Genomic DNA, 7,475 nt, shown 5'->3' with positions numbered 1-7,475 from the left:
CAGAGAGGAGGAGAACCCCCTTATCCCATGTGAGGGGAGGACCTCTTCGACTCCATGGCTCACCTTGCCATGTGCTGCAGAGTGGTGTTAACGCACACACACAGCCAAACATACGCGCACACACACTCACAGAGAGCATACACACGGCAATCAGCGCCCGAAGAGCTGCCCTTGGGTCCCCTCCCATACACCCTCCAGCACCTTTGCGTAATCTCATTAAATGATTAATGCCCTTCTTTCCTGTGCTCTCATTCCAACTACAAATCCATTACAAAGAACATGCTGCTATTAATGTCTTCAAAGTGAATGGAAGGGGACAGTTGAAAATCAAACTGTGGGTCTGACAGTTGTATTTGTTGTGTGATGCAAATCAACCATATATGGGGTAGATACTGTACTTCCTGATGTAGCTTTTCAATCCTTTTAGTTTACTCTCAGTCTTTCTTCCCTGTCTGGGGTGTGTCTGTGTAAATGTGGGGTCACTGGGATTACAACTGTGACGTGGGTCAGTATTGCAGAATGGAGTGATCAGCAGACTGACCCCCTTCAAGAGAAGGATGTTGGTTTCAGTACTGAAATGACACCAATCAAGGTAACGAGGAGGAGCGACTGACTGACTGCTCACTACTGCCTCGGTAATTCTAAGCATGCTTAATCCAAAGCGCTTTGACAGACAACAGATGCTCAGGCTTAATCACATTCACCACTATGCTATCGCAAAGATTTCTTAGTGTTAATGAGGTGATGTGTTATAAGACAGTAATACAACTTTCTGATAACACTTTGTTTCAGTGAAAACGCTGTAATAACACTTTGTTGCATTAATAACACTTTGTAATAACACTTTGTTACAGTAATAACGCAGTAATAACACTTTGTTACAGTAATAACACTTTGTAATAATCATTTGTTACAGTAATAACGCAGTAATAACACTTTGTTACAATAATAACGCAGTAATAATACTTTGTTACAGTAATAACAATTTGTAATAATCCTTTGTTACAGTGAAAACGCTGTAATAACACTTTGTTACATTAATAACACTTTGTAATAATCATTTGTTACAGTAATAACGCAGTAATAACACTTTGTTACAGTAATAACACTTTGTTACAGTAATAACGAAGTAGTAACACTTTGTAATAACCCTTTGGTACAGTAATAATGCAGTAATAACACTTTGTTACAGTAATAACACAGTAATAACACTTTGTTACATTAATAACACTTTGTAATAATCCTTTGTTACAGTAACAATGCTGTAGTAGCACTTTGTAATAACCCTTTGTTGCAGTAATTACCCTTTGTTACAGTAATAACGCAGTAATAACCCTTTGTTACAGTAATAATGCTGTAATAACACTTCTTAATAACACTTTGTTACAGTAATACCGCAGTAATAACACTTTGTTACAGTAATAATGCAGTAGTAACACTTTGTAATAACCCTTTGGTACAGTAATAACGCAGTAATAACACTTTGTTACAGTAATAGCGCAGTAGTAACACTTTGTAATAACACTTTGTTACAGTAATAATACAGTAATAACAATTGTGTTTATTTCACCTCTAAAAAGCATCAGCTGTCAGAGCAGCTCACAGATCATTGCACCTGTACATAGCCCATCTGTAAATAGCCCATCCAACTACCTCATCCCCATATTGTTATTTATTTTTTATCTCCTTTGCACCCCAGTATCTCTACTTGCACATTTATCTTCTGCACATCTATCACTCCAGTGTTTAAATGCTAAATTGTAATTACTTCGCCACTATGGCCTATTTATTGCCTTACCTCCCTAATTTTACCTCATTTGCACACACTGTATAAAGATTTTTTCTATCAAATCAAATGTATTTATATAGCCCTTCGTACATCAGCTAATATCTCGAAGTGCTGTACAGAAACCCAGCCTAAAACCCCAAACAGCAAGCAATGCAGGTGTAGAAGCATGGTGGCTAGGAAAAACTCCCTAGAAAGGCCAAAACCTAGGAAGAAACCTAGAGAGGAACCAGGCTATGAGGGGTGGCCAGTCCTCTCCTGGCTCTGCCGGGTGGAGATTATAACAGAACATGGCCAAGATGTTCAAATGTTCATAAATGACCAGCATGGTCAAATAATAATAATCACAGAAGTTATCGAGGGTGTAGCAAGTCAGCACCTCAGGAGTAAATGTCAGTTGGCTTTTCATAGCCGATCATTAAGAGTATCTCTACCGCTCCTGCGGTCTCTAGAGAGTTGAAAACAGCAGGTCTGGGACAGGTAGCACGTCCAGAACAGTTGAAACTGGAACAGCAGCAAGGCCAGGTGGACTGGGGACAGCAAGGAGTCATCATGCCCGGTAGTCCTGACGCATGGTCCTAGGGCTCAGGTCCTCCGAGAGAGAGAAAGAAAGAGAGAAGGAGAGAATTAGAGAGAGCATACTTAAATTCACACAGGACACCGGATAAGACAGGAGAAGTACTCCAGATATAACAAACTGACCCTAGCCCCCCGACACATAAACTACTGCAGCATAAATACTGGAGGCTGAGACAGGAGGGGTCAGGAGACACTGTGGCCCCATCCGATGATACCCCCGGACAGGGCCAAACAGGAAGGATATAACCCCACCCACTTTGCCAAAGCACAGCCCCCGCACCACTAGAGGGATATCTTCAACCACCAACTTACAATCCTGAGACAAGCTCCGAGTATAGCCCACAAAGATCTCCGCCACGGCACAAACCAAGGGGGGGCTCCAACCCAGACAGGAAGATCACGTCAGTGACTCAACCCACTCAAGTGACGCACCCCTCCTAGGGACGGCAAGAAAGAGCACCAGTAAGCCAGTGACTCAGCCCCTGTAATAGGGTTAGAGGCAGAGAATCCCAGTGGAGAGAGGGGAACCGGCCAGGCAGAGACAGCAAGGGCGGTTCGTTGCTCCAGAGCCTTTCCGTTCACCTTCACACTCCTGGGCCAGACTACACTCAATGATATGACCTACTGAAGAGATAAGTCTTCAGTAAAGACTTAAAGGGTGAGACCGAGTCTGCGTCTCTCACATGGGTAGGCAGACTATTCCATAAAAATTTAGATCTATAGGAGAAAGCTCTGCCTCCAGCTGTTTGCTTGGAAATTCTAGGGACAATTAGGAGGCCTGCGTCTTGTGACCGTAGCGTACGTGTAGGTATGTACGGCAGGACCAACTCGGAAAGATAGGTAGGAGCAACCCCATGTAACGCTTTGTAGGTTAACAGTAAAACCTTGAAATCAGCCCTTGCCTTAACAGGAAGCCAGTGTAGGGAAGCTAGCACTGGAGTAATATGATCAAATTTTTTGGTTCTAGTCAGGATTCTAGCAGCCGTATTTAGCACTAACTGAAGTTTATTTAGTGCTTTATCCGGGTAGCCGGAAAGTAGAGCATTGCAGTAGTCTAACCTAGAAGTAACAAAAGCATGGATTAATTTTTCTGAATCATTTTTGGACAGAACATTTCTGTTTTTTGCAATGTTACGTAGATGGAAATAAGCTGTCCTTGAAACAGTCTTGATATGTTCGTCAAAAGAGAGATCAGGGTCCAGAGTAACGCCGAGGTCCTTCACAGTTTTATTTGAGACGACTTTACAACCATCAAGATTAATTGTCAGATTTAACAGAAGATCTCTTTGTTTCTTGGGACCTAGAACAAGCATCTCTGTTTTGTCAGAGTTTAAATTGTAGAAAGTTTTCAGCCATCCACTTCCTTATATCTGAAATACAGGCTTCTAGCGAGGGCAATTTTGGGGCTTCACCATGTTTCATTGAAATGTACAGCTGTGTGTCATCCGCATAGCAGTGAAAGTTAACATTATGTTTTCGAATGACATCCCCAAGAGGTAAAATATATAGTGAAAACAATAGTGGTCCTAAAACGGAACCTTGAGGAACACCGAAATGTACAGTTGATTTGTCAGAGGACAAACCATTCACAGAGACAAACTGATATCTTTCCGACAAATAAGATCTAAACCAGGCCAGAACTTGTCCATCTAGACCAATTTGGGTTTCCAATCTCTCCAAAAGAATGTGGTAACCGATGGTATCAAAGGCAGCACTAAGGTCTAGTAGCACGAGGACAGATGCAGAGCCTCGGTCTGACGCCATTAAAAGGTAATTTACCACCTTCACAAGTGCAGTCTCAGTGCTATGATGGGGTCTGTACGTTTGTTTATTCCATGTGTAACTCTGTGTTGTTGTTGGTGTCGCACTGCTTTGCTTTATCTTGGCCAGGTCGCAGTTGTAAATGAGAACTTGTTCTCAACTAGCCTACCTGGTTAAATAAAGGTTAAATAAATAAACAAAAATGAAAAAAGATCACGTGATTCCTTATTATTTTCAATGGCATGGAAGAGGATATGGACCAGATTCACAAAACAAAAAGCTTTTTTTGCAAGAAGTGTTTAAAATTCTCAACAAGTCCTTCCAAACAAACTATAATTGCAAACTATAATATGTTGATTCATAGAGTACCAAAAGTGTGCAGTAAAAAAACGGAATATAAAACAATATCATTGACTGTACAGTTGAAGTCGGAAGTTTAAATACACTTAGGTTGGAGTCATTAAAACTCGTTTTTCAACCACTCCACAAATTTCTTGTTAACAAACTATAGTTTTGGCAAGTCGGTTAGGACATCTACTTTGTGCATGACACAAGTCATTTTTCCAACAATTGTTTACAGACAGATTATTTCACTTATAATTCGCTGTATCACAATTTCAGTGGGTCAGAAGTTTACATACACTAAGTTGACTGTGCCTTTAAACAGCTTGGAAAATTCCAGAAAAGGATGTCATGGCTTTAGAAGCTTCTGATAGGCTAATTGACATAATTTGAGTCAATTGGAGGTGTACCTGTGGATGTATTTCAAGGCCTACCTTCAAACTCAGTGCCTCTTTGCTTGACATCATGGGAGAATCAAAAGAAATCAGTCAAGACCTCAGAAAAAAAATTGTAGACCTCCACAAGTCTGGTTCATCCTTGGGAGCAATTTCCAAACGCCTGAAGGTACCACGTTCATTTGTACAAACAATAGGATGCAAGTATAAACACCATGCAACCACGCAGCCGCCATACCGCTCAGGAAGGAGACGCGTTCTGTCTCCTAGAGATGAACGTACTTTGGTGTGAAAAGTGCAAATCAATCCCAGAACAACAGCAAAGGACCTTGTGAAGATGCTGGAGGAAACAGGTACAAAAGTATCTATATCCACAGTAAAATTAGTCCTATATCAACATAACCTGAAAGGCCGCTCAGCAAGGAAGAAGCCACTGCTCCAAAACCGCCATAAAAAAGCCAGACTACGGTTTGCAACTGCACATGGGGACAAAGATAGTACTTTTTGGAGAAATGTCCTCTGGTCTGATGAAACAAAAATAGAACTGTTTGGCCATAATGACCATCGTTATGTTTGGAGGAAAAAGGGGGAGGCTTGCAAGCCGAAGAACACCATCCCAATTTGTGCCCAGAATAGAAAAAGCATGTGCGAGCAAGGAGGTCTACAAACCTGACTCAGTTACACCAGCTCTGTCAGGAGGAATGGGTCAAAACTCACGCAACTTATTGTGGGAAGCTTGTGGAAGGCTACCCGAACCGTTTGACCCAAGTGAAACAATTTAAAGGCAATGCTACCAAATATGAATTGAGTGTATGTAAACTTCTGACCCACTGGGAATGTGATGAAAGAAATAAAAGCTGAAATAAATCATTCTATCTACTATTATTCTGACATTTCACATTCTTAAAATAAAGTGGTGATCCGAACTGACCTAAGACAGGGAAGTTTTACTAGGCTTACTAAGATTAAATGAGTTTAAATGTATATGGCTAAGGTGTATGTAAACTTCCAACTTCAACTGTATATTCTTTTGTTGATGAAAAGCTAGTGTAAATGTTTTTGCCAGAAATTTTGGAGCTCTTCCGGATACAGAAAATGATTCCTGAAAAGCTTGTATGATAGAAGTTAGCCTCCATCATCATTGGCCTCCATCATCATTACCAATCCAGAACCTGTAAAACACAGAATAGATAAGATTAGTGAAAGAGTCGATTTTTAATCATAAACCTAAATATTGAATCCCTTGCAAAATAAATGTAGAATGACTAATTCATGCGATAATACATGACAACTAATTATATTTTTATTGGCTCCCAATTGCCTGACATCAAGTATGATTCCTTACCAATAGCAATCCAGTGATGGAAAAACTGGATGAAAGAAACAGACAGGATAGTAATTGAATATGACACATTTTCAACCATAATAAACTAATAAATAAATAAAATCATGCTTCGTGTCAGCTTGTGAAACTAATGAGCCAGCATGAACATGATGTTATTGTGGATGTTATTGTGACAGCCATCTTTATACTAAAGCAGCCTTACAACCATGCCTAACATAACCTAGATTGAAATCCCATCAATTCAGTGATAGAATTAACATTGACATTGTTTGTTCTTCTAATCCAATCCATTAGCTGTTACTGAAAGTCATACTTAAACATCCTGTGAAAAATGTGTCTCAGGTGGGGAGTAGACTCATGTGGAGTCATTAATGTGTTTGCTATTATCAAACCTGGCATTACTGTAGAGCACAGGCAGCACCAGGCACCCAGATATCATTACAGTACGTGGGCTGGCTGCTATACAATATCAACACTAATTGATGTTACACAATAGAAAGAGGGACCTTTGAAGCATGGTGCTTGACACATATTTGAATACAAAGTAGACAGCAGGCAGTGGGCTGTCCATAGATACATAATTGTAATAATCTGTCGATTTAACTAAAGAGTAAATATGCCCAATACAAGTCATTGATGGTTTGAGTTATATCAGGTTTGTTCAGAAAAGCTTACATTTATGAACCCTTGGACAATGAGATTCTTCTCCCCTTGCCTCAATCTCTTGCTGCTTACCTGCTACCGTCAGATCGATGTGTATTAGTTTGACTGGGATGGCGTAGTCCCATACCCACTCCTCCACAATCCACGCATATATCAAGCCTCCCGAAAGACAAGTCAGCTCCATGGAGATCACAGTCACTGTGCAGGGAATCCAAACTACACACCTGAACTAACCAATCAAATCAAATCAAATGTATTTATAAAGCCCTCTTTACATCAGCAGAAGCAGTGGTGGAAAAAGTACTCAATTGTCATACTTGAGTAAAAGTAAAGATACCTTAATAGAAAAGTAAAAGTGAAAGTCACCCAGTAAAATACTACTTGAGTAAAAGTCTTAAAATATTTGGTTTTAAATATACTTAAGTATCAAAAGTAAATGTTATTGCTAAAACGTACTTAAGTTTCAAAAGTAAAAGTATAATTAATTTCTAATTCGTTATATTAAGCAAAACACACGGCACCATTTTCTTGTTTTTTTCATTTATGGATAGCCAGGGGCACACTCAGACATCATTTACAAACCTGAAGCATTTGTGTTTAGTGA

Source organism: Salvelinus alpinus, chromosome 8, assembly GCF_045679555.1.
Source record: "Salvelinus alpinus chromosome 8, SLU_Salpinus.1, whole genome shotgun sequence".
Lineage (NCBI taxonomy): Eukaryota > Metazoa > Chordata > Actinopteri > Salmoniformes > Salmonidae > Salvelinus > Salvelinus alpinus.
The sequence above is the reverse complement of the archived record's forward strand: the minus strand, read 5'-3'. Positions refer to the sequence as shown.